This window comes from Manis pentadactyla, chromosome 16 (assembly GCF_030020395.1).
Source record: "Manis pentadactyla isolate mManPen7 chromosome 16, mManPen7.hap1, whole genome shotgun sequence".
NCBI lineage: Eukaryota > Metazoa > Chordata > Mammalia > Pholidota > Manidae > Manis > Manis pentadactyla.
This window is the reverse complement of record NC_080034.1, coordinates 19,826,476-19,854,247: the sequence shown is the minus strand read 5'-3', so window position 1 is coordinate 19,854,247 and position 27,772 is coordinate 19,826,476. Positions and strand designations below refer to the sequence as shown.

General features: G+C 38.9%; 1 long non-coding RNA gene across 1 annotated transcript in view; it reads left to right on the top strand.

Annotated features, from left to right (window-relative positions):
• LOC130681283 (uncharacterized) overlaps positions 1-27,465 on the top strand; it is a 48,571-nt gene extending 21,106 nt beyond the window's left edge. Inside the window, exons 4-5 of the long non-coding RNA XR_008994325.1 lie at positions 826-15,562; positions 25,545-27,465. This is a non-coding gene — a long non-coding RNA (uncharacterized LOC130681283). The remainder of the gene's footprint in view (positions 1-825; positions 15,563-25,544) is intronic.
• The last annotated feature ends 307 nt before the right edge of the window (positions 27,466-27,772 follow it).

Sequence of the window (27,772 nt, the reverse complement as noted above, 5' to 3'; positions counted from 1 at the left end):
GTATGCAGAGGGGTTAAAGAGAATCCTTGATAAAATGCTATTCATGCAGTGTGTCCCTCTTCATGCACTTAAAAATATATTTACTAATTTTTTTAAGTTTGGTCTGAACTTCCCAATATTTGTTCAATACTGGAGTTTGCCTGAGAGGATTTAGTCAGATGACCTTCTAATTAGATCTTATACAGTCAGTTGACATAATATGGTTTCTTATAGGACATCATTTTTGCAAGTAAAGGTGCTTTCTTTAAAGTGATTTAAAATTTTTTATCCTGTGTATCCTAAAGCAGCTTTTCCTATAATAATTAATTGTTGTCAGGATTGCCTGGCTTTTAAAACTTTAACTGGTTGTTTTAGTAGACTGCCTTTCTTTTTGGTAACTCTAGGCTTAAAAATCTTTGAGTCAGCAAGATCCTTCCAAATCACTGCCTCTTTGAATGGCTCATAATCCATTAGTTCTATTTCTAAGCAGTTTACCTTTTTTTCTTTTTTGTCTTTGTAGTCTACATTAAAAAACAAACAAACAACAAGTGTTTAAACTTGAATGTACTAAAGAAATAGTTTTGCCCAGGCATCTCTCTTCAAGACAGGGTGAAGTTTTGGAAAGGGAGGCCATTCGTGAGGGCTGTGGTGGTGCAACTGCTGAATGTCTGAAGAAAGGACAGGCATATAATATGGCAAAGAGTGAAAATGATCTATTAAAAATGTCCTGTGCATTTTAGAATATTGTTCAGTAACAGATGAGCAATATATTCTTAGGTAAATGTTACCTGCATTATTATCATTTTAGAGGCTGTACATCACTTATTTTCCTCTTAAAATCCAAAGCAGGAATTAGCATGTTGGCGAACTCTTGGCTACTGGAGTCAGCAGCAGTGGCGAAAGAAATCCCTGGAAGGTTTTCATGAGCAGTGGAAGAAGCTACACACGAAGGGAAGATTTTGGCAGTGGCCAACGGGAAGAGGATGATTTCTCTGATTTCTGCTTCCAGCAGTTTTGGCTTAGGTTCCAGCGATATCTCTGGAGACACTCAAGTTACTTACATCCCTCAAGTGACAAGCAAATATAGCAATCCTTAAACGTAAAGCAATCCTTTCAGAACTATGTTGCCATCTTGCCACTAGAAGCATCCTCGTAGATGGTAAACAGCCTCATTGGGTATTTGTGTAAAAATGTAATGTGTGCATGTATATGCACACACATGTGTGCACTGTGATGTGTGAGTGTAAATACACAGTGTATAGGTTGCAATTGATTTCTCTAAATACCCACATATTTGGAAACTACTTATTTTTTTCAGTCTCCAAAAATGAAATTGTCTTAGTCTGATAGTGTAATATGGAGAAGTTTATCTTGCATTCTCTCTTAAGGGAGGTTATTGGAGTTTTGTCTTCACTTATACACAAAGTGCAACGCATCTTTATCACTTTGCAAGCATCTGTCTAATTTGGAGATGGCAAGGGCAGAACTGTCTCAGGAGACAGTGGCTGTCTTTGTCTGAGGTCTGTTACTGACTGGCTGAGTGTCCCGAGGTAAGTGGCTTAATTGCTCTGGATTTCAGCCTCTAAATTGCTGAGACTTAGATCCATATGGTATCTAAGTCATCTTTGTCACCCTTAAGTTTCATAAGTCATTACTGAATCTGGAGGAAACAGGATCTTTCTTGCAAGGGTTTCAAATTCTAGAATTGCCAATTATTTGGAGGAGCAATATATATATATATATATATATATATATATATTTAAACAGAGACCATCATTACATTAATGAGTTTCATAAAAATTGAGTAATCTGTGCATGGGCTGATTTGCGTGGTTGCTTCATATCTGTTGTGGTTATTTTCTCTTCTTTCATAGGGAATAAGCTCTTGTCATAAGTTTTTAGGTCTCTTAGAAAAATACTGACTTAACCACAAGGAAGAGAATAAAGGAGAGAATAACTGTAATTACATCTTTATTAAGTTCTTAGTGACCAGAAATGAGAGAGGGAGAGAGAGGAAAAGTGAGAGGGACCATTTTTACTGCTGGAATGAAACTAAATTTTTTTGTTGATTTTATAATTTAAAAAAAAAAAAGACCTTTTCAAGTTTTCTTGTGAGTGGAGTTTTTACAGTTACTTGAAGGATTTGAACTGAAACATAATTACCCACTGTGGAAAAGGTTAATTTATATGGAACAGAAACTGAAGAAATCAAGGAAGAGAGGAATGCATGGATAGGAGATTCAAGGAGAGGTGGGAGCTATTGGTTGGTTTTAAAAATGATAAGAATTTTAATATCAATCAGATCTTGTATATTATAATGAAGCTGGCTGGAGGTTTTGGGACAAGCCGTATTATACTTTTCCATTAGTTTAAGATTTTATAAGCTTTTTGGAAAACAGTTTGATAGTATGCATCAATAACTTAAAAAGTTCATCACATTTGACCTAATAATTCTACTTCTGGAAATCTAAGGAAAAATCGTTAAGAAAATGGAGAAAGATTTATGTTCAAAAGATGTTTATTGTTAGTCTATTTTGAATATCAACCAGTCCCGTGATGGTTTTCTTCCTTCCCTGGCTGGATTCTACCATCTTGTATTTCAGTCATTCCCTTGCAAATACCTTCATTCCTCCTGTCTGCCTGTCTCCCGTCTCACGCGTCTGGTTAACCCCGACACTGAACGAACCCAGCTTTCTCTTTACTCGCTATCTGTGCCTAGCCTTGCTGGTGAGAGTGACAATTAGGCAGAATAGTAGCCCTACACACTGATGATTACCAACCCCAATACTATTAGAGTGCTTGATCTCTTTGCCAAATACAGTTTCTATTCCTCTTGGCAAACCTAAGGGCCAACATTCATTTTTTTTTTTTTCATGAAACACCCTGAACCTTCCTTTGGTTTCTGGGCCTCATGGTTTCTTTGTTTCCTCCTGCCTCTCTGGTGTTGGCATCTCCTTCTCTGTGACATGTAGGCTTCCACTTCTTTAGACCTCAGCCTTTGGGCTTTCCTCTCAGTGACTGTAAATGTGAAGCCTCTTGGCTTCAAATGCAGCCTGTATAATGCTGACAAACCAAATGTGTACCTCCAGCCCCACCCTCTCTCCAGAGCCTCAACTACCAGTATTCAAATACCTACCTGACAAAGCCACTTGGCAGGTCGCTAGCATCACAGACTCTTGACGTCCACTTCCCACCTGCTTCCTTTTTAAGGAACTGCCATTCTGCATAAAGAAAATTACTTCCTTAGTATTTTGGTAAATTTCCTTCTAGGTAAATTATAGCTATTTGCATAGCTATAATTTAATATATGCATAATATTTATATGTAATATATTTATTATTTAATAATTTATAATATAATAAAAACACAAGTGTTAGAAAATAAAACCAAACTACTTAGCCAGAAAATCTGAGAACTTTCTTATCCAAATCCATGGCATGGGTTTTTTTGTAGAGTTCGTTAGGCTTCTAGTTTAATAAGTGCAAATGTTAGAAAATACAGAACAGGGAACACTATTTTTTAAGAGCTAATAGTGTACCTAGTGGTAATTTGAATATCATTTTTAAAGAGTAAGAACCCTTGCCAGTTTCCAAGGCTTTTACATCTAACTATCATTTAGACAAACAGAAAGCACACCACATGTGAAAATGGTTATTTCTCAGCAGAATAGATTCACAGATATTCCCATTTGCAGAAATTCACCAGGGGTCAGAAGCATTAGCACAGACATTCCACTTATGTATATATATATTTAAAACATCCTAAGGCTTACAGGAAAAATAGCTGCCTCTATTTCGTGTGGTTGTCCTAAGGGAAAAGTAGTGCTGATATGTGAACATTAACAACATAGATTCACTTAAAAAAAGTAGATCAGCTGGAAATTGTGAGCCCAAAACAATTTTCTAGCTCAGTGGTTCTCAGCTTTTCAGAGTAGGAGGAGACCTTTTTAACATCTAAAAAGAGTTACAATCATCTCCTTCCTGAAAAACAAAGCAAAAATAAACAAAACCTCCCCCAAAACCATGGTAGCCCTTATGTTTTCATTCCTTTCAACTGAATAAAGTGACAAAGTGACAAAGAAATTACCGTAAACTTGGTAATTCTTTAAGAAAGTTTTGTATCCCTTTTTCTCCTTTCCCTTGATTTTCTTCTGTATCCAAAATCACTTTTTAGTTACATATATGTTTTGATATGTCCCTCAATTTCTCTGTTGGAAAAATGACTCAATTCTTTAGTATAGGTACTAAACAAGAAAATTAGTGTTTTTTTATTGGTCATTTTTAAAAATTATGAATAGTGTATATTTAAACTATTAAAAGCTACATGTGCACATAGTTTAAGAAGTCAGACAATTTTACAGGGCTTGCACTATAAACAACAGTCCACTGGGCATCTCCATCCTTCCGAATTTCCACCCCTCAGCAACAACCACTTGTAACCAATTGAGCTGTTTCTTTTGATATTTATTTCCACATGTCTATATAGTAGATTTATGTTGTTGCTTCTTTCAATACCACTTTATTATTACTAAACTTTTACAGCTTTAGTCATAGGTAGTGACTCGTACCCTTGATTCTCTTTTGACCTACTGTACATTTACTTCCTGTTTCCTCCCTCCCTCCTAATGCAGTGATAGCAGACTTTTGGTTAGATCAATATTTAATATTATTTTGCATATAAAAGTGCTGTTTTACAGATAAGGCAAGTGGCATACTATGGTTACTTTTCTGTCTTATAAATGTTTGATTTTCCTTGGAGTTAATAATTGCTTGCTTTGTTCTGTTATGTGCTTGTCACCTTTTCAATCCCAAACTCTGTCAGCTGTTAATATTTAACCAGCCAAATTAAGTTCTATCTAGTCATCTTCTTGAAGGATCCCCCTGGTGCTTTTCAATGTGCTCTGAAGTCTCCAAGGTGCTCTCAGGACCTGCCCCAATTGTTTCCTTAGGAGCTCCCTATACCTTTTTTTTCTTTTGGTTCCCTTGTCTTCCTTTTTCTTGGTTTACTTCTTTATTTTGGGGGAGCATATCCTTTGGTAGTTTTCTGAAGAAGGTGTACCTGAGAAAAAGTTTTTCAGGCTTACATCATCAGAAAACATTTTTTATTTCATTCTTTTAATCAGTAGTTTGGGTATATAATTCTAGATTGGATATCTTTTTCCCTCATAATTTTGACCTCTAGTTTCCAGTGTGTCTGTTGGATGACCCAAAGCCATTCTGATTCTTGACCTTCTGTAAGAAAAGAAACTGTTGAAGCTTTTAGGATCTCTATTTTCCTGTTGTTCTAAATTTCACAAATTTCATATAAGTCTACAGTCATCTTATATATTAGGACTTTGTGGATGTTTCAATGTGAAAACTAATTTCCTTCAATTATAGGGAATTTCAAAAATTATTATCTTGATTATTTAATCTCTTTTTCTGTGTTCTCTCTTTCTGGATTTTCTATTATTTGGGTATTTGACCTGGACTTCTCTAATTTGTTTTTGTTTTTATTTTTTTCATTTCTATGTCCCATCTTTTGTCTTTTGTTTACTTTTTTCTTTCCTCTACTAAGTCTTTCATTTCCATTATCAGAGTTTTGATTTCTCAGAGCTCCTTTTTGTTCTCTGAATATTTTTTATAATGTCCTATTCTTACTTTACAGATGCAATATGTGTTTTTTGTATTTTTGAAGATATTAATGATATTTTCTGAAGATTTTTATGTCTTCCTGCATTGTATCTGTCTCCTATTAGTTACTTTCTTCTTGTTTTTTGCTCTAGTCTCTGCCTTTCCCATGAAATACTTTTCCTCAAGTGTTTAGTGATCTTTATATGTCTTTTCATTTTTAAGTGGGACTTTAAAAAGCTGGCCCAAAGCTCTGTGCCTATAACTAGGGCTGATTGCCATGGTCTGTCCTGTAAGGCCGTATGGTCATGTCAGTATTTTTAGAATATTTATCTTGGGCTTGTATAAATTTCCAGAGTAGTTACCTCTAATTTTCTTCCTGGGATGTCTGTACCCAGTTTCTGGACTCCTGGAGGGGGCATCTCAAATTCTGTATAAATTTTCACATTAAGCAATTCTACCTATATGGTTATGTAACATAATTTTTCTTAGGTTCTTTAAATATACGGAAAAAAACTGCAAGCTCTGGGGGAAATTTTATAATCACCCTGCAAAAGCAGGAGGGACTCACACTCGAAGTTTGGTTTGGATGTTGAGACTAATGATGCCATACACATACCAAAAGATATGAAAATGTTTGTTACTTACATAGAAAGGGATTTCTGGGAGAGAGCAGGACAGGTCTCCAACGAAAGGCCAAAATGCCTTGAGATAGTGAGAAGGGAGGCTGGCATGGGTTGTATTGTGGTTGGGAGTTAGGCTGGGTTGGGAGTTTATGTGAAAAGAGGCTTACGTGCTTTGAATCGCCCACTTATGCCAAAGCAGGGAGCATCCAATCTTTCTTATCAACTTGCTCAGAGGCTGGCACAGGGGAACGGGATGGGGTGAGGTGTGTGAGCTGCCCACAGTCAAACATTATTAGATGGAGTCAGAATTCTCCTCCCAGAAATACTGTGAGTAGAGGGCAGAACAAATCTTTTAAGGATGGCTGCCATTTACAGAAAATGGTACAAGAGGAGATTGTCTTACCAGATCCATGATAGAGAACAAACTTTAATTTAAAAGTTCAGGTCTGCCTTTGTGTGACTAGTGATGAGGCCAGGAGTCCATAGGTAATTTGACAGTTAAGAAAACTTGCTTTAAAGACTTGTTATAAAACAGTGATTTTCAAAGTGTGGTGGATTACCACCAGCAGTAGCATCTCCTGGGGATTAGTCACAAATGAGGATCCTCAGCACCCATCTCAGACCCGCTGAATCTGACACTCTGGGGAGGCCCTGCCCTGCAGTCTCTGTTTTAACAGGCCCTCCAGGTGATGCTAACAAGCCGTGCAATTTGAGAACCACAGATGCAGAGTACACAAGTTAAGACAAGTCTGGGAAGGAGCTGGAGAACTAAATGCACAGCATAATGAAGAAATAGGACATTTTAATTTTCTACTGGCAGGTGGGAAAAACAGGTCACTGTCCTTGAGGATAGCGGGCAGAGGGGAAGTTTCTGCAGAGCAGGGAGGTGCCCAGTCACCTGGCAGAAGGCGAGGGTCCGGGGAGAAGAGAGTTGGTGAAAATTTCCAGGAGGTGGAGATGACCAAAGAACGCTTAAGGATGGTGATGTGTGATAGTCTGTTGTAGGTTTTCTATACTGTAATAATCCTCCCTCAGTCACAGGTCTTCAGGAGTCAGTTACACACAACCAGCTTGTATGGTGCAGTGGAAAATGAAGGAAAAAATCCACCATTACTCTGTGTAGAGAGAGTACATATTTTTTATTTTTCCTTAGCTGTGTAGTCAGTATTCACTGACTGACGGGCTAAATAAATGAAGTGTCTAAGCATTTTTAGAATTTATGGTGAGGATTTAAGCATAAGGTTTTTTAGAAAGAAGTGGTTTCCTGCTTTAGGCATCTTACATATTAAAAATATAGATGAAAAATAATTGGCATGCATTTGCTTTTTCTCTTTAAAAGTGCTATGTAAATTCCTCCTAAATAGAATAAACCTATATCTATATAAATTCTAGTATCTACATTTCCTTGAAAATTGTTAAAATGAAGCTTTATTATACCTGTAGACAGAAGCTTCTAGAATACTTTCTTCCCATACTTTAAAAAAAGTTAAACTTTCTTGTTAGGGAACACTGGAAAATAAAAATAATGCAAAAAGGATGACTAAAGTTATCCACAGTAACACATCTAGAGATGAGTAGAATCATGGAGAATTTTAGAACTGGAACAGACCCGCTGTCACATACCACTAAGTTACAGGACTTCCCGCTCTCTGGACTTGTGGCTCAGGGTGGTTCCCTGCCTACATTTGTTAATTGATTTAGACCAAAGCTTCAGCATCAATTGTCATCCTTTATCATTGTGAGTACTTTTCCACTGTGGCCATTGAGGGAGGGAAACAAGGTCAAAACACCTTCCTTTGAAAAAGCCATACTCTTTCTTCCAAGTCCAAAGTCTTTTTTCTTAGTACCCATTAATTCTTCATGTCCATTAATCCTGCTTTGTGGATCCATCTGTTCTTGTGGTTTCCATGATCCAAGGATCCCTAAACTATTTTTCAAGCTCAGATCTCTTTTCCATAACAATTTCACATCTCCATCTGCCTTTATGAGATTTCTTTTTTGGATGTTGTTCTGTTACCTTAGAGTCTTTATGTTCCAAAGGGAATTCTGGTTCCTTCTTTCCTGCTCCAGAAAAAAATGTCAGCTCTCCTGATTTACCTATTTGTGTCACCAGCACATCATTCTTCTTGTCACTCATGCTGTCGATCAACTCCTTGTCTCCTCTCTGATCTGTAACCAAGGCCAATTCTTTCATGAAAGCATCTGTGCTCTTACCATCTTTATTTCTTAGCCTCTTGTGCCTACATCATTGCAGTAGTCCCATGCGTGGCTCCCTGCCTTGAGTCTCTCTCCTTCAGGCCTCACTTCCACGGGCTGCAGAATTAACCTTGCTGAAGACACGGCTCCATCATTTTCTTGTTTGGGGCTTCCTATCATCAAAAGTTTAAAATCCACAGCCCTTGTCCTGGTCCCTCGCCCTTCCATAATGGGCCATCCATCCTTCAGCCTCATCTTCCAATGATAAAAAAAAACAAAACTCTAAAGTTATCCTATGTCTGGTCCTCTGAATTCTCTTCCTCTGTCTCTCATCTTCCTCTTCAAGCCTTACTTGAGATGCTAATATTTCCTCTCTAAAACCTTTTCTGATCAGCCTACAGATACTTCTCCATTGCTTGGACTTCAGAAGCATTTCCTGTCCCAAGTATGTGGCTGCTAACTCTATAGTAATAAGGTAGCAGCTGCTTCCTATTGAGCTGAGCCCCTGCTATGTGTCCAGCACTGCTCGCAGCTGTTCTTAAATCATTTGTTCATCTCACAATCGGATGAAGTAAGTACAGTTGTCATCTCCATGTCCCAGGTGAGAAAGCAGGCATGGATGGTTTAGTAACTTACCCAAGGTCACGGGAGTAGAACTGGGATTTGGTCCAAACTGTCTGGCTCCGAATCTGCTCGTTAGTGTGCCCATTCCTGCCTTTCAGGGTGTCCTGCCTCTGATTGCTGCTCCACTCTCTCTGTTTGGGTGTGAACATTTTTAGATGTGTTGCCTTCCCAGTTAAAGTGTGTGCCCCATGGAGGCGGGGCCCGCCGTATATATTCACACTCCAGAGGCCTTGCAGAAGGCTGTGTGCTTCAATAAATGTTGAATATTTGAGTTGGATGGTTTAGGGAGCCTTTTTTTTTTTTATTTCTGAGATGATACAGATAATGAAATTCTGCTAATTTTCATTAGTTGGGAAGATAGCCTCAAAATCAGTCTTGACTAAGTCGTGACCATATGAAAGGTAAAAATCAAGTGGTCAGCCAATGGGCTCAGTGGAGTCTTTCATTTTACACATTTCACATTTCAAAGTCTGAGAAGTAATGAGGACTTATGAGCCTTCCTTCCCCTTCCCTGTTCTTTGTAGGGGGTGGAAAGTGAACTTGGGTAAGGCCTGCGTGTCAGCAAATAAGAATTAACCAGGCTTGGCCTACCGGGGGCAGCTGAATGACCATCACTGAAAATGCAATTACTCCTTTACAATTTTTTTCTTTCTTTTGAAGCCAAGTTTGAATTGTGGGAGGAAAGATTTGATAAAATTTTTCCGTGTTCTCAAGGGGCTCTCGCTGGCAGACTGTCCAAGGAGAATTAGGAGAATTCCACAGAAATGCCTGTGTATCAGGAAGAGGCGAACAGCCAGAGGTATGACAGAGAAGATGTGTCTTTTATCCCACTGCATATCACACATTTATGTAAAGCTGTGGCAAGACTTGTAGCTTTTGATTTTCTTCTTTTTCCTAGAATGAAACATCTTCAGAAGCTTTTCTTTCATAAGAGGCATTCACTTTTAAAAAGCGGATATGGGTCTCAAATTATGCTAAGTGTTTAATACATTTTCTGGTATGTTTCAAGTACTTTGAAGTGCAAAGAAGTATTTGTACTTATTCTGTGATTATTTACTGGCCTGCATAAAATTTACCTTTTGCAAAGCTCTTGGAGACACACATACACCTTTAAAGAAATAAATGATCACTTACTTTGGATTATGAACTTGACTTACTGGGCACACTGTTGGGTGTGAAAAAGAACACAGGCCTGGTTCCTGCCCTGGGGGCATTTACCCTCTAGTTATGAAGGCCAGATTGGGGCTGAGGCCTACCTCCTTCAGCTGCACACCTTTCAGACAACACAGCTCCCTTGATACTAATCAGCCTTTGTTTATGCTCTGTTGAGGCTAGGTTTTATTCCCACAGTCTTTTATCTATCTTGACCTGGGCGGTAATTGCCCCCAAGGCTACCAGTTGTGGTTTGCAAATCATGCCCTCGACACTTTGTGAGGTTGCACAGTACCCAGCCTACACATAGCTCATGACGGCCCTGATCACTGTGTCCAGACAAATGTTGCAGGTTGTCAATCTTATCTCGTCTATGTTGGTATCACTGGCTTCATGCTCAGAATTCTAGAGGTTACCTAACTTTCATCCCCATGTACTATTCCTGTAAGATCCATGTTAAGGAAAAACAAAAAGAATTAATTTTTAGTACAAGATAGTAATAAATTACAGATTAGATGATATGGAAAATGTATTCTCAGTCTTCAGAGGTTGAGCCATTATAGTGGAAACACATTCTAAAAGTAAGAACATTTGGCTTCTACTACTGGTTCAGTTACTTGTTAATATTATGACCCTCAGTGGATAATTTAACTTCTTGGGAGACTGTAAGAAGGGGAAATAACACCTGGCTTCTCTGCTTCCCTGGGTGGTGAGGAAGGTTACAGAGTATCCAAGACAGTAGGTGGTAACACGTGTGTAAGGCCCAGTCTTCATCATGAACAAAGTGTTGTAGTGCTCTGGGAAGAGAGTCCTGAGCTGGGAGTGAATTTGGAATTTTCTTGTACATTAGGTTGAAGGCAGGAGCCAGATTTTGTAACCTTCTTAACCTCAAGCACTTAACACACAGTTATGAACTCCATGCTTTTGAAGTGAATGAAAAAAATGAGATGAAACTCACAAATCTAGAGAAAAATGGACCATAAATTGATTTAAGCTCTCAAATTTTCCAAATCAACAAATATGTTCTTAAAATGCTTAAGATGTATTTATACATTTATATCTTAAAATGTGCCAGGCATAAAGATAGGCACTGAATAGACAGCGATGAACATAGTGGTCTTTGCCTTTAGGGAGCGTAATGCGATGTGGGGGCAGGAAGACTTTGAAAATGTGATTCAAAAATGTGTTGAGTATTATAAGGAGATATCTAGGTGCATAACTAAGAGTCTGACAATTGCTATTTTAAGACAATTTAAATATGTTAAAATACATATTCACAAAACTTAGCTCTAAAAGGAGTTTGTAGATCAAAAATTGGCAGTTGGTTTGATATGCCAGATTCTTCTTATCTTCTATATAAGAGACTTAGGTATAGATTCTTTGAGAGTGTATTTAAAGAGGCCTAGTGCATGGTATACAAAGGACAGATTTTCCCAGAGAACATCTAGAGGCATGATACACTTAAACTTATTTTTGAATAATATCTTAAAGCATTTATTGAACATTTGCTAAGTGCAAGGAGATACCAGACCCTGACTTCAGAAATGCCCTGTATATGGTATGGTCTGCTAGACACATGGAGCTATTATGTATTTGAAAAACAGCAAGTCCAAATTGATATGCACTATAAATGTAAAACATACTCTGGATTTTGAAGACTTAATAGGAAAAAAAAAAAGAATGGAAAATATCTTATTAGTAATTTTTTATACTGATTACATGTTGAAATACTATTTTGGATACATTAAATATAAGATAAATTTTGTCTGTTTCTTTTAACTTTTTACTATGTGGCTACTAGAAAATTTAAAAATATGTGTGTGACACATTTGTGTCTTATGTTGTTTCTACTGGCAGTGCTTGTTTAAAAGTTAGTACAACAGGGAAGCAAATCATTAGAAGTTGAGGGGACAAGTGTTCTAAGGGGCTTGAGTATGAAGTGGAGATGAGGGAGGTTAGGGAGCAGCCATGTTGATGGTGCTCAGGAAGGTATTCAGGGGAAGGGAAGGCAGACCAGGAAGAGAGAGTCGCTTGCATAAGGCAGAGAAACTGGTGACTTTACAGAAGCATCTACCTTTAAGGGGGAAAGAGATGAAGAGGTTAGCTGAAGCAGCAAGAAACCATAAACACTGCTTTCATAGTTTCCCATGATATAATTAATATGTACATAACCTTTTCAATAACTTATATTTGTCTTGCAATCTGAATGAGGAGTATTTTTCTTACAAAAATTATGCAAATGTCATAACTATTATCTCAGGTACCACTAGGTGGCACTGTGCCCTAGGATTGAAAAGCAGGCTGGGGGTGTGGGGAGGAAGTGGCAATTTCTTTGCTCCTCAGTGGCCTCAATTTTTCAAAATAGTACTTCTATCATCTCTGAGCATACAAACCCAATATGTATGTCTGTTTATTATAATTTATATATGCAGTACTGCATTGATATATTATGTCAATTATAAGATACGCATTTGGAAAAAATGAAATATAAAATTCTCTGATGAAATTAAATTGAAATTCTAATTTTTTTCTGCACTCTAGTAAATTCTTTGTGTGTGCATATCTCTGAGATGTGTGCACCTGACTTTGAAGAACACTGGTCTGTTTCATGATTTTTATTCTAAAGATGGAAATAACACCAAAAAAAAAAATCTAAAAGCATTCTACTACACATGGGTATTAAAATATGCATAGCAGTTACATGTCAGTCCTTTTAAAGAACTGAAACTTAAAGACTAAGATGAAAAAGGCCAAGACTTAGAGAGCTTCACGGTTTTCCATTTTAAACCTGATTAGGTCTAATGTATCAGAAATGCAAATGAATTACAATAGCAGACCAAGTACTATGCAATTTTTTTTTCTGCTAGATATTTTGTTGTTTAAAAATCAGAAGGTTAAAAACTTTAAAAAGTAATAACTAAAGAAACAAAACAAAGAATGGGTATAAATGATATCAATAGGTGAGTGGTGGTACCCTACGACAAACAGATATGTAGACTTGAGTTAAAAAACAATCAAACCCTGAAACATTCTGACTTTATTAGAGAAAGACAATTGCGTTTTTGCCTTGATTTCATAGATTGTCGCTGTAGAAAGTTTTTTTTTTTAATAGAATAGACTTTTGCGTTTCAGAAAACAGGTGATCCTGGTGGGTCAGGTGATCCTGGTTGGTCAGTGATCCTCATGGGCGCAGGCACAGGCTGGCACACCGAGAGGTAAAACTCACCCCTATGACTTGGGCATGGGGATCAGATTTCAGAGAATAAGGATTATGAGGCAGGCAGAGACCCCGGTAGGCACATCTAGAGAACTTCTGTAATTACATGTGTACAATGTTTTAGATCATTTTTGTAAGATGTGTATAGTGTGGTATTGACAAGAAAGCTAGTTTGGAAGTTAGTAACATCTGGAACCACTCGTCTAAGCAGTTTATTCATCTGTCTGAACCCTCTGCAATTCAAACACAGAACAGGGTTCTTTTTCTCTAAGCACTAACTCTAATCATGCTCTCAAACCTCACATGCTGCCTTTTTATGATTTTCTGGACAGGTGTAATAACTTTGCAGACATTTTTAGGGCATTTAAAAGCCTCCGTTCAGTACAATTTAAATTTTAGTTTCATATCTGATCTCATGTTTCTGATAAATGGATTAATGTTTGTGGGTAAAATTGTAATATTTTTAGAATCTCTTGCCTGGCATTAATACATCTCCAAATCATTAGGCGTTTCCAAGGGGTGGAGAGAAATAGTCCATCTCCGTATCAATAAGTGATTACAAGGCAGGTGGGGAGCTAGGGCACACCTGTATGGGAGAGGTTGGGTGGGGTCCTTTTGCAGAGGGGTCTCGAGAGACAGGGGTGAGCAGAAGTAGATGACTGCTTGTACACAATAAACAGTTTCTCCCACTTTATTTGTCCCTATGACTGATTTTGGTTTCAAAGGTTACTGGCCCTGGGCTGGGAACATATTGCCCCCCCCACCCCAACCCCTGCAGTTACAATGTTTCATAATCCAGTCTAATGGCCAGGGTGGTTGGTGTCCAGGGTCTTGGAGAAGGGGTGTGTGTGTGTGACTGCCTCCTGATGCCTCCTTCCTCCTGCTTTTAGGTCTCTGGGTCCTCTTCTGAGTTGGAGGCTTAGAGGAGGGAGGTGGGAAGGGGGGCCTTTTTAAATGAGGGCTCCTGCAGTCTGCTCTGGTGGTGGGCACTGCTCTCTGCATGACAGTTACGCAAAGACGAGCTCTCTCTTCGGATGCCTCTGGAAGCATCTCTGAGGGCCCAGGCCTCCCGCTGCCCTGTTCCCCATCAGAGATCTGACTTCACCTCTTGCTCCCCTGACCCCTTCACTCTCATTCCCAGAGGCTCACCTCACAGTCCCCTTGCCCTTTTGGCAGCTGTCTTGGGTGGAGAACCAGCAGGAATGCTCAGCTCAGCTGTCTCCCGTGGGGTGCACTTGGCCCACAGGAAACCCAACATCCATGCTTAGCCAGCCACTCATCTCTTTCCCATCTGCCATTTCTGTCCAATTTATTTTTTCCTGTCTAGGTGGTTGCAGGATAGCTAAACAGACATACAACCATGAGAGGTGCCAGCTCCCCTTCCTAAGGCACCCACGATTTCCACCAAGGATTCTCTTTAAACCTCCCTCACTTGAGTTCATTCAGGAGAAGAAACTACTTTCTTCTTCCTTCCAAGTAGGCAACTAAGTTGGTAAGTAGCAATAATTTCTTGTTTAAAAGTCCTTGTATTAATTACTTGCCTATTAATTGAAGCACAGTTTTGAAAGCCTTTTGCAGTTCACCTTTGGAATGCATTTTCTCTTTGCTTTGGTCCTTGGAAGTCTCTGAGTTGTTGAATTTATGACGCTCCTTGCTAGCACTTTACCGAGTGAGTCAGGGGTTCAGTCTGTATTCACTGAGTCCAGAGGAAGTCAACACCTCCATGGCTTAGGGGGTTGGGTTCTGCCATAATGAGGTGAGTGGAGGACCATACATAATTTCTTTTTATTTAAAATTTAGGAAATTATAAAAGGGACCTAATGAGTTAATTTTTGCCCCACAGGAAGGCACCATGTCAGAACCTGGATCACGTGATTCTACTGATAACTCAACTCTGAAGGATGCTTCATTCCAGAAATTGTATCATGTAATAAGAGTGAATTACATGTATAAAAGAGAAATGGCTTCTTGGTGCTGCAATGTTTGACTGCCTTTGTTGTCTGCAATTCCTCAGATATGTTAGATTAAGTCGACATAAAGAGCTGTAGTTTTCTGATGAGGACATAGTCACCATGTCAACTTCTCTTGCCTAAGTGCCATTTTGAAGATCAAGTTCTTGAATTTCCCAGACTTTGGATTAAGGAAAAACTCAATTTCAGGTCAGTCTTAAAGGGCTGCTGTGCTATGACACAACTTCTATTGAGAAATATAAACATAACCCCATGTGTGTGATATTAGTATTTACATGGCTTTTTTGTAGGTTCCATGTGTATTGTATGCTGATGTCTGTAATGCCTCTAGACTAAGCTCCTTTAGTTCTGCTTTTAAGTTGTGCTTAATGTGAATGCATTTTCACTCTCTTACTGGTATCACTTAGGATAAAAGTTCTAGAATTTTGGTATTACTCTGTGACACATGTAAGCTTGGGACTGAACTTTTAGGATAAACCCACCTACTAAGTAACAAGTGATTTTCTACATGACAGAATTAAGCAGAGTATGCCCTCTAAATATTCTTTATTATAGTCCTATGTTCAGAAATTTTGGGGATAAGGCACTGATTTTAATGAACAATTTTATTTATATATCATGTATATCTATAAATTATTTAAATGCATTATGGTGTTCTATTATGTACATCATAAGACACATATAAAACTATAATTTTTAAAAGGATGAGGTAGACAAATAAATATAAATTGACATGCTGATCTTTTCTTCTTGCTTTCCCTTGGGTATGTGCTCTCTTAAACTCCTCTGCAGAGGTTCACAAACTTAGAACTAGATACGCCTTTCATATTTATGCAAAGGAAAACAAAAAACCAATACCATTTTGGAAGGAAATTTCCAGTCTGCCTGTGCAACTTCTTGTTTTTTAGTCACAATGATAAGATTATTTCTAACGTGAAAATTAATTCTATGTAGTTCTCAAAGTTCTAAATCTTAAAAAGAACTTGCTTAATCATGGGTGGACATAGAGTTATCCCAAATAATGATAAACATATAAGTGGGTAAGTCACTCTCTGATTCATGCTCCTCTGTATGTCTGTCTCCGTGGAATAAAATGTTCCCTTGAGAGCCAGTGGCACCCAGGACCTGAGAAAGATGTTTCTCTCCAGAATCCTAGTTCTGTACTCCAAGTCACATGCACACAAAACCTCAGGATGGTTAGGGAGGCACATAAGGTGAAGGTTGGGACCTCCTCATAGGAGCCGCTTCATTTGGTTAATCTCGGGCAGCCCCTATAAAGCTGCTTCTAATTCACAATTAGGCTGAATGGAAGGGCACATTCAATTTTTCTTCCATGGTCATTTGAAACCATCCTGAGAACAGCTTGTTCAGACGAGGAATGGATGGGGCATTTATTTAAATCAACACTGGGAGCCAAAGAGGGACTTGTGTGTGCCTACTATGTCCGTTTGCTCATCATAACGTCGGCCTTGTTACCATGGGTCCTGCGAGCTCCCACCCGGATGCGAGGCGGGCTGCTTTCTCTGCACCTGGCCCTTGTTCTACATCTGTCTCTTCTCCAAGGCTATTCACTCCTCATGGGTCCAAGGAGAATTTCTTTTGATTCCACTTTCTTTTCAGTATAGATCAGAAAATTTTATAGCGTTTTCACAGGCATTGTTTCATTTGATCTCTTTGTAATCGTTCAAGGCAGATAAAGTAAATTGTTGGTGACCCCATTTTATGGATAAAAAGCAGCGCCTCAGAGAAGTTAAGTGACTTCTCATAAGTGACAAAGCTAGGAGAATATTGGTTTTCTGACTTGTACCGCAAACAAAACCTAAGGAAGATTACAGCGCAGGAAGTATATTTTGTTATAGCATTAATCATATCCAGATTAATTCTAGTGTATTTTTTTTTCCAGCTGAATATGCTGCAATTTATCTATTGCTGTCCCAGAGTTCGTTTGGGGAGAGTCATCTAGTCCCAATATAAATGCCTCAGTGGCATTTGTGTCCCCCTTCCCAGCAGAACTAATTATCTTAGTGCTAGGAAATTGATTATAGGAAAATGAAGTGTTTGGCCACATCTTAAGAAGCCTCCTTTTAAATGAAACTCTCGAATTAGTGTTGCCTTGGAAATGCGTTCTTCACTACAGAGTACATTTAACTGCTCTGTAGAGGGACTGCAGAACTGTGAACAGTGCCTCTCACTACTGGGTGGGTGTCACAGAGATAAGATTGGCAGCTTAAGAGACCAGGCAGCTGAATGAGATATGTCTGCTCACCCGCTCTCGGGTCATTGGCCCTGCTTTATCGGAAAGCTCTGGTCTGGGAAAGTGAATGATCTTCCCTCGTGCTTTCTAACAACATGCCTGTGAGTCTGGCTGCCTCTGTCCTCGCCTCTTTGTATCTAGATCTGCCTCTTCACTTTCTGCCTCTTTTTCTTTATCTATTCCCAGCTCTCTGTCTTCATCACCTTCTCTCTCCCTGTATTTCCCTTTTTTTTGTTCCTCTCTCATTTTCTCTCACATTGTTTTCTGCAAATCGCTAACATATTAAAGACTTATAAATGATGAGGGAAATTTAGGACAGTTTCCTTTAAGAAATTTTGGATCATTCTGCATGTGTTTGACTGAAATTTGTGTATTTCTTAACACATTACTTCCTTCCTGCTAATCCCCAAATGTATAACTGAAATGCCCTTTTGTGTCTTTCTCACAGTCACCTTTCCTGCATAAATGCCTGGATGCACTCCTTTCCAAAGGACCCTGCCGCTCTAGGTCGGATACATTTGCACAGATAGTTGTAGAATCTGCAAACATGTGCTCTTTCCAAAGGGTGGCTGCGTAGAGGGCCAGCAGGTGTCAGCCTCACCCAGTAGAAGAGCTGAGAATGGTTTCATTGTGGTTTTTCTCTAAGACAGTTTGCTTTTTTGAATGAAGTTTTGAAGAACCAAAGTTAGGTTCTTGTGTGTTTTAAGCAGACTCTGGGCTGGTTTAAAAAGAAAGTAGATAATCTCAGCCCTGTACCGTCACACATCCACAGTGACACACAGATTATTCTCTTATTAAAAACATAGCTATTGGATCAAGATATAATCTCACTGTTAGCCCATCTGCATATCACTTAATAGGTGATTCAAATCTTATTTTCACTTACTGGGTGTATTGATTCATGATAGTGATCAGTGCCCTAATAGGGTGTCCCTCGGGATATATATAACAGTATCCTAGCATGGGGAATTTGGGGAGTTATCGTCTGCACCAACCACACACCCACCCCATTTTCAGGTGAGAAAACAGAGATCTGGAAAATACACAGCTGCAGGTAAGGGGATCAGAGGTAGGACTCAAATTAAGAGCCAAATTAGCTGACTCTTTGACAGGCCTGAATGATAAACTGCTGTTTGTGTCTAGAGCTAGCGGCAGTGCTGTTGACCTTGGGTATTCTCTGCAGTCCCTGCTCTGTTTTCCTCAGCATCTCCGTGTTCAGGCTGAGGGGACAAAAGCAACATTGGGCTGGAGAGCGCTGTTGTCGAACCCTGCACTTGTTCACGAGTGATTTTCTTCAGTGCAATCCCCATAGCAACGTAGCAAAGTGCCTGCCCTTAGCTCTGTGATAAAGATGATTATGCTGGAGACGGAAGGAAATCCTAGGGGCGGCTTGATTGAGGAGTGGTTGCTATGCATGTCAGCTTGAGGCATGGCTTCTCCTTAGGCAGCCACAGCAGTGTGGTTTGAGAGGGGCCTGTGGAGCCTGTTGTTTACATAATCAACTGGAAGGCACTTATCCTTGGTGAATGGGAGCTGACCAGCAAGCCAGAAACCATTCTGGTTCATTTTGTGTAGCTCCTGAAAGCCTTTGAAGATGGACACCCTGCCTGCCAATTGCTGCCATTTGCGGTGGGCTTGCTCAGCTGGGGCCCACTGCAGAACTCTGGGCGGAGGAACAGATGCTAATGGTAGTTTTTCCAAAGGAGAATGCTTGCCAGCTGTGGCTGGTGAAAGTAGGTTTAACAATATGGGGACAAGCTCAAGGCACGCCTCCTCCCAAAGAATTACTTTCCCTGTTTTTAAAAGTGGTCTATATATGTTAAATATTTTTTGTTTAAATGTTATTTGTAAATGGCATGTCTCTGTACATCAGAGGATGCAGGTGGCTTTGAGAGAGCCAGCCAGGTGGTCCCCTAGTAATGTCACTTTGTAGATATAAAAATGTGTTGTCCAGACTGTTCTTCAAGGAGCTTGTTGCTTAGCTGTGGGGCGTGCAATGAGTAGACAGCCCATAGCTGTCCTATCCATCTGCATCTGCCTCAGCTGCAGAGAGCTGCTTTGTCGCCCTCTGCCCCAGCGGCCCACCTCCAGTGACTCGGAGGGGGATGCAAGCCTAGCCAGCCGTCTCCGCCCAGCGAAGGTCACCCCTGATAGGTGGGCTGGCCAAGGCTTGCTGGACCTGCACTGAAGTTCTTTTTCCTTTGCGCGGTCCAGCTTTGTTCCCTGCCCTTCACGGGTGTTGTTTCCAAATCCATCTTACCATCTGTTTTTGGTAAACCCAACCTGCAGCAAACCACTGGTCTCTTTGGCCTGGAAAACTTTATGGCCCCATAAAGTAAATGTCTAAAACTTTTTGCAATGATTTAACTTCTCAATAATATTTGCATGAGAAAGAAAAAGATAACTTTTACAAAGTCTCAGAAAGGAAAAAGAAGGTCAGCTAGTGCCAGTGCTTTAAAATTAGTCAGTTAACTGAATCTCAACACAGCTCACTTAACCACTTGCTACCATGGGAGGAGAAGGTTCCTGAGTTCTTGATTGACAAAATGCCAAATATCACACTCTGAAGGTTTTCATACCCAGTTCGTTATTCATGAGTGGCCTTAAATGTTTTCAGGTGTTTCCAGTTGTTCTTTGTGGCTTCCTCAACCTTCCTGGCTAGTCTTAAAATATCAAAGCATTGTCTTGCTCTTGTTAGGGGTGGGGCCAAGGTTCCCTCCCTTGTGATTTCCAGCAGGGGTGGGGGCAGGGGAGTGATGAACTGGGTGTGGGGAGGGGAGGGCATTCCTAGGGCAGCAGTTTCCACCCTATTGCTCTAGCAACTATGTTGCCAGAGATTGCTGGATTTGTACTTTATAGGACACTGTAATTACCTAATTTGGTATTTTGGGATCTAATGGATTGTGTCAGGGAAAGAAAAAATCTGAAGGAATAAGTGACCCTCACCTTGAAGGTGTTGCACAGGCGGTGCGCAGTGGATTCATGGTATTGGCAAATTTATTTTAGAATTGATCACATGCCAGATGTAATCTAAAAAGTAATAAATATGTGCAACAAACTTGGTTCCACGAAATCTAAAAAAAAAAAAGTATAATTTAAAAGGTAAGAGATACAAAGCAATGATTCAGTCCAAGTCAGATGTAGAACTGTTTTCATCATGCTTATTTAAAAGTGCAAATGGCACTTTTTAAAGTTCTTGATTGGACTTAATCCATATTTCAACTGCCAATATATTACTTAAATGTTATTGTTTAGCTTTAATTATATATACACAAATAATTTTTGTTTTGCCTAAAGCATTTGAGAGTAAGCTTCACACATCATGGCCTTTTATCCCTAAATAGGTTAGTATTTTCTATGGATAAGAATATTCTCTTACATAACCATGGGGAAGTTGTCCACTTTGGTGCTGAAACAAAGGTGGTGGTACTGCTTATGATCTTTAGTGCTTTGATTTTTCATTTTACAAGAAAAGCTGTTTGGTGTGGAAAATCCTTCACATTTGGTGCCAAAAGTGGTGTGAATGTGATAGTAGTGTGAGAATAGAGAGGAGGAAAAAAGGGGACCTTTCCCTATTCACTGTTTCATTTAGAACTTATTCTTGTTTATGGTTGGGTTTTTCTTTTTTTCCAAATGGCTAACCAGTTGTCCAACATAATTCGTAAATAGACCATGTCTTCTCCAGTAATGCACAATGCCACCTATATCATATACCAGATTCTTTATGTAGTTAGGCCTTATCCTTTTTAAGTCTGTCTGTCTGTCTATCTATCTATCTATCTATATCTATCTATCTATCTATCTATCTATCTATCTATCTATCTATCTATCTATCTATCTATCTATCTATCTATCTATCTATCTATTCATCCATCCATCCATCCATCCATCCATCTATCTATCTACCACCTACCTACCTACCAACTTACCTATCTACCTACTTGGCAATAAACATTTGGGTTAAGCAGGCCCTATCAGATATAATCAGTGGGCCCTCTATAAGGAGGAATTTTAAAATTAAGGTATCAACTTAAAGATTTTGATATCCTTAGTAGAGTGTCTGGATTAGGTGTCACAATTAAAATAGAGTGGTCATTTGTCCCTACCATCAGTTCTCAAACTTCATCAAGATGCAGATTTCTGAACTCTATCATTAAAATTATTATGTACAAGTAGGGGTTGGGGCTTTGATATTGTATCTGCTTCATACATGGGTAGATGGGGTAGGGATCATTGGATCACTTTTTGAAAAGCATGGGCTTAGAAGAATGGATACATGGATACATATCCATGGCAGCAACATGTGTGAAAGTTGATAGTTCAATTATTTTGATGATAACAGAAGGAAACTTAGGCTTCCCACTCTATATAAATCATGGGAGTTGTACAAAGAGCTAGATGGTTACCACTGAGGTCACTGGAAGTAAATCCACATTTTGTAACCTTTCCATCCTTCAGGTTTTATTCCCAACTGTCTTGACAGGAGATTTATATCTGTGATTCTCAGACCATTTCAGTTTTGGATATTGCTCAGGATGATTCAAACAATTTGTTTTTGTGATAAAACCTCTTTTGGGCCACAGTGATAGGAAGGCTGCTCTGGTTTTGTAAGGTTAGAAATGAGGTTAAATAAGTAAGTACACTTGTTATAATTTAAGATTTTGTATTTCATGATGGAAACATTGCTCTATATACTGCCTCCCACCATCTGGAAAATTAGTAATTCTGAAATGTTCTTTCAAAACCAGGGGCCTAAATGGTTGAGCATGTGAACAGTAATTGATACAGCTGCCTACCAAGCTTTGACTCTGTGTATTTGTCCTTTTTGGTGTGTGTTTGAAAGCATAAGAAACACTTGCATTTTCTGGGGGCTGATTCACTGAATCTTCTCATCCAGATTTATATTTGTCCGTCCATTCCTTTGTGATTCTAATCTCTGTTAAGCATGTTCTCTATGCATAAAATTCCAGGCACACAGAGTATACATGTGCACATTTTCCTTCAAGATAGTAAAATCCCAGTGTGTGGGGACTTCATTCCCAATGTGACCTATGGTTCCCACTCTTTGCAGTTTTAAGATTTTATGTTAGCCTGGCATTCTGGATGGGGATTTTTCTTTTTTACTGTGAGTCAAAGCAGTATATAACATACACTGGATAGCTAAACTTGGAGAAGATTGTTGGCAAATATTTAACTATCTGCCCTCTGGCTTTTTCTGTCTCTCATCTGTGTTTCATAACACAAAACTAAGGAGGGTTTTCACTTTAGTGAAATCTCGTTACTAAATGACGCTTGCAAATAACACACTCATCAATTAGCATTTGGTATTTTGATTAAACCATTTTGCAAGAAAATTCACTTTAGTGGCTGTTGAAAGAGTATATTTTGAAAGGAAAATATGTTTTGGCATTGAGGACTTTGAGGTTCTTCTTCAGTTTATCAAAATCTATGCAAATTGTAAAGTGGCTTTTTAATGTGTAGGTGAACTGCTTTGATGCCAGCAGTTACCACCATAGGTTACATAAAATAATGCCTATGTTGAACATTGACAATAAAACGTCAAAGTCAGACTGATACTGTTGAGTTTACCACTTTTATTGGCTTACCAGCCCTAATTGGATGATTGTCTCCATTTTTCCATTCTCCTTAAAACCATTTACCCCATTGATTTATTCATGCTTTTGTCACGTCTTTGTCAGTAGTTACATTTATCTGATTACTCATCTTCTGTGGTGATTCCTGGCATTTTGTTCATCATTTTTTCCATTTAGCCTCCTTATTTTGGAAATCCCTGCATTTCATCCTAAAAAAATGATTTCATATTTTGCCACTTAGGTTTTCTAATGTACTTCAGTCATACTGCCTTAGTCAAAGTTTAACAGGTTGTTGGAAATTGCTTTAAACTGAAAAAAGAAAATCCAACTCCACTTAGGTTGTCTTTCTTTTGTAAATAGTATTTGAAATTTGGGTTAAAAATCATATACCTTGCAATGAAACAGTCTTAATAAAATGAAGTCATTGGTATATTAAAAACTTCCTACTTCTGGAGGATAGTTTATTTTAAGTATAGTTTATTAAAAATGCCATAGTCAAAGACTCTAAGGTAACCATGAAAGTGTTTTCATTCATTATATTCCACTGGAAAAAAGCAGTTAAAACAATTGTATAGATTTTTACCTTATGCTTTTGTGTCCTGTGTAACTAATTCTTTGCTCTACGTACAAATGCCCTGGTTCCTAAAGGCTGTTAATTTTCTTCTGGAATAAAATACCTTTTGAATTTAGTAACAAATTTCAGATCAACATCCATTAAAGTAAGTATTAGTAATTTAATTCATTATGGATAGTTTTTTTTCCTCTAAGCTGCTTTATTAATTTTTACATACCATATCTTTAATCACCTTCACCAGAAAAGATCTCTCCTCCTGATAGTCTTTTCTTAAGTAAATCCTGGCTATTCCTTAAGGTACTTTAGCTTAGAATTTTTTTTTTAAGGTGCATTTTTCTCAAGAAGTCCCGACATTATTGGATGGCAGAGTTGGTTCAATGATTCAATATCAGGTCTGACATTTTTGCAAATCTCTGAGCTTTTTCCATGCAGTCACAAGATGCTTGCCATCAAGTCAGCCATCATATGTATCTACCTTCAAGGCAGGAAGAAAGTGAAAGGACCTGCTTTTAGCTTATAATTTTAAGATGTAGTTACACAACTATTCTCAAGGCGGGTCTGTAACCTGAAAATGGAAATGTAACTTTTCTATTTAGAATAATAGTTTACCTTTCAAACTGGTTATGTGAAAGGCTTTAAAATATATCTTTATTACATTATTATTCAGCATATATTCACTTAAGAAATCCTGTGCAGCAACTATATGGCAGGCAGTATTTTAAAAGTTAAGACTACAAACTCTAATAATAAATCAGAGATCTTGCCTTCAAGTACCTTCTGGATTCATCAGGAAGAAATGCAAGAAAACTGACTCCCATAATAAAAAGAAAAGAGATGATCAGTGTAGTTCACTCATTTTAATGATGAACAAGGAGGTTCTCAGAGGGACAAAGTGACAAATTAGTATCAGAGAAAAGACATAAAACACTAGATGCCTAGACTCTCAACCCAATGACCCTTCCATTAGCCCGTGGTGTCACTTCAGAGACAATGTTTGGCGCTCGTGTGGGTTTACCTGAAAAGCTGTTGGTTTTGCTGTTTTAAAGTAAGCTAGCGAAAACCCCTTTCTCCTGTGTCCTTTAACGCTTATTTACCTTGTGGGTCAAATAGGGAAACATCAGTAAGTTGTCATCTTGGATGGGTTAGGGGGTCGATAGGAATTCCGGTGAGATTTGGTTTTTCAGTGGTTGGAGGAAACAGGAGCAGTATTGCTTTATTGCCTCAAATATTCTGGAAAGCAAAATCCCGAGCATGTCTTGCTCTTTTGGCTGTTGACGATACAGGTCTTCAATCTTCCAAATACAAGAAGAATCTTCACAACTGACAATCTGGCACGATTTTCACCCTAACACTATTGGAAGTGAGTAAGATTGTGTATTACCTCTAGGAAATGTTTTCTGTCTAAAAATTTTTGGTAGCGTGTCTATGAACAAAAGGTTCACATTTGAAATTTAAAAAATGATAATTCAAAACAACATTGTTAGTTTAATATGTTCTTGCTAGAAACAATACGTTTTGCTGTAAGAGGAAAAGGGGTCCCTAATATGTTGGCTTTAAATCCTTTGATAATGCTAGAATTGCACTATTATACTTTTATAAATTATTGCTTTAAATTATAACATTTATAAGTAATTGTATTTCTATTGTCAGCTCATGTGAACTCTAAAATGAATTCCTTATATTTGTTTAGTGAATTGCCAAGTCTTCATTTTTTTTTCTCTCTTCTCACTTTTTTTCCCTCTTCAACAGACATATCTTTCATGGACTTCTACAATATAGCTTCTTAACTGATTGTCCTGTAATCACTCTTTGCTTTGAACTGTGCCTGTTGATGGCCTGGTTAAGCCTGGAACATTGGTCAGGAGAGAATCTAGTGGAAATACAGAAATGGAAGCCTACCAGATTCAGAGACAAACAGATGCAGAAGAATGAATAGATGTCTGGTGGGTGCTAGCTTGGCCTCACTGTCCTCACATGCTGGCCCTCTCATCTTCCTGGCCACTGGACCTGCTGACCAGCTGTGGCCCCTGGCCCACCATCAGATATTTGACTCCAGATGTGCAGAGCAGTGACTGCCAGAGGCCACTGCGCTCCTAAGACCCCACGGTTCCTCTCACAGCCCTGCTTCAGAGGCTGGCTGTGCTTGGCCTCTCAGCTCTTTCTGCAAGCTTTGCCTTTTCCACTGGAGTCAGTGCTTCCTGAGAGCTGGTTAATGGCTCTGCTGTCCTCAGACTCTCTCTCCTAGACCTTTCCTTTCCCTAATTCCCGCACAGTTGCATAAACTCCAATTCCTATAGTACACCCTTATTCCCATTACATGCATAATGGCTCTGCTTCTCCAACTAAAGCCAGCCTGATACACTCCTGGGCTCATCCATTCCCTTTCCCAGGACGAAATTCTTATAGTGAAGATGAACATGTAGTGACTGAGCCCTCCCTTTCCCTGTTAATCCTTGATCCTCATCAACTCTCTTTCAAAACTTCCACTTTGCACAATTTTGAACTCTCTCTGGGTCCTGTCTGCTGTGGGCCTGGTTTGGCCACACCTGTATACACACCTGTATACTTCTGAGTGTGAGGCCTCTGCCCTGACACACTCTAACACAGCAGACTAGAGTTGAGGGTAGAGCAGATCTTAATTCAAATTCTTGTTTTGCCCCTTTCTGTCTGGGACCTTGGGCAAGTCATTGACATTTGCAGGTACAGATTCCTTACTGGCGAAAGCTGCCTTATGGAGCTGGTGTGAGAAGTCAATGCAAAGCTGTCCACAAGTTCACTTGCATCCTCCTCTTCTTTGTTTTGTCACCAGCTCTCTACTGCCCTCCAAGAAGAAGAAGGATGTGGCCTCAGTTTCTAGGCATTTCATTGCCTCTAGCACCATGATCCCAGTGGGAAGGGCCATGTGTGAGCTGTGGGCTGAAGCACTGAGTGCTGGACATAGGGGCATCTCGATTCAGAGGTGAAGGAATACTCGACTGTTCAATGTGGGTGATTTTGCCTGTGAGTGATGATATGAAGCCACATTTATAAATATTGTTGACATTGATGCTGATTACAGATTTGAAGAATGGGTGAAATGAGAGATGTTTTAAAAAGGGACTTGACAATAAAAGCAATACTGATTATAGATGCTTATATCCATGGCTTATTATTTATGCCTAATAATTAGCATGCCACACAATGGCAATGATGTGAGTTGTTAAATAGAACACAGCACTAGCTCGTTTCGTTCAGTTGCAGCAAAGTTCTTTCCATGAATACTTGGCTATTAAAGTTTGTGGTTGAGATAGCATTACTGATCTGTAGTGATCCTTTTTTACATTTTATCCCATAAACAGTACTATGGGACAGTTGTTTCCATTTTTCTGGTAAGAAACTAATGCTCAGGGACTATAAATAAATGCTGACATCGTAAAGATATAAAGTGGACTGAAATAATACTCCATTCCAAGCCCTTATTTGCACCTAAGAAGCAAAGCTGATCTGTTTGAAGATGTTTAGTGACACACAAATATGCCTTAATTAACAGCATGAAAATGCGAAGAGAGATGGATTTGCCTCATTAGTATTTGCAGTCTAAGTGACTGCTCACTTGCCACTGGGGTCTGATTTCCTCAGATGTCTTTGTCTTTCGACATTTATGTACACCTGCACTTTGAAATCTGTAGGCTTCCTAAGAGCTCCAAAATTTTAAAAGCAATTCTTTGGTCTCCCCAGCATGTTCTAGCCTCTTCGAGCTACTTGAATGGTATAGCACTGTCTTTTTAATATTTCACAGATCCCATACTCTGTTCCAAACAAACAACAGTGCCCCTTATCTAGTGTGATTCCCTGTCCAGGTGGACGTGAGGGTTCTTATACTTGATAGCTCTTGAGAAGAGGAGGGTACAATTGATTAGAATTCTTAAATTAGACTAATAAGTACTCCATGTTATTCAATCTGATGGTTTTGAAGTTCCTCTGAAAGGTGTGGCAGA